Genomic DNA, 587 nt, shown 5'->3' on the forward strand with positions numbered 1-587 from the left:
CCCAAAGTGCTGGGATTACAGGCTTGGGCCACTGCGCCCGGCCACAAATACATTTTTATACAGATGTTATTCAAGCCTTATTTATATTTCTATAAAGATTACTTTTCAAACCAAAAAGTTATATAATTGTTGACACTGAATAAAATATTTTAAATTCTTAACAGTTCTGAATATCTAATATTTTTATATGTCAACTCTAAACAATAATAGCACTAGCATAACAGTATCAAAATTTAAGAATGAGTTTATTATTAAAATATTAAGCAAAAGTCCTATATTTTATGAGAACTGGTATTTTCTCTTTCACATATAATGTGGTTACATAATTTATGATTCTTCTAATAGCTCAAAAAGCAGACTGATAATCACATTTTCAGGGACCTAAGTCATTTTCATTTGTGTGATTCAAAGGCCTAGGAATATAGTTATCAGATTCAATTTCCAGATATAAATAAAGATATACATAAAGATAAAAAGACACACAAGACTTGAGACTATAAGGAAAAATCAAGAGAAATAATTCACGACAGAAATATTCTCAAAAAGTTCACATTTTAGATCTCGAGGCTTACATGATTCCCTCCCTC

At 29.3% G+C, this 587-nt stretch overlaps 1 long non-coding RNA gene across 1 annotated transcript in view; it reads right to left on the reverse strand.

Moving 5' to 3' along the window:
* The window catches only part of LOC105554634, an 8598-nt gene that overhangs the window by 7099 nt on the left and 912 nt on the right, over positions 1–587 (reverse strand). The window lies entirely within an intron of this gene.

Source organism: Mandrillus leucophaeus, unplaced genomic scaffold, assembly GCF_000951045.1.
Source record: "Mandrillus leucophaeus isolate KB7577 unplaced genomic scaffold, Mleu.le_1.0 Scaffold651, whole genome shotgun sequence".
Classification (NCBI taxonomy): Eukaryota; Metazoa; Chordata; class Mammalia; order Primates; family Cercopithecidae; genus Mandrillus; species Mandrillus leucophaeus.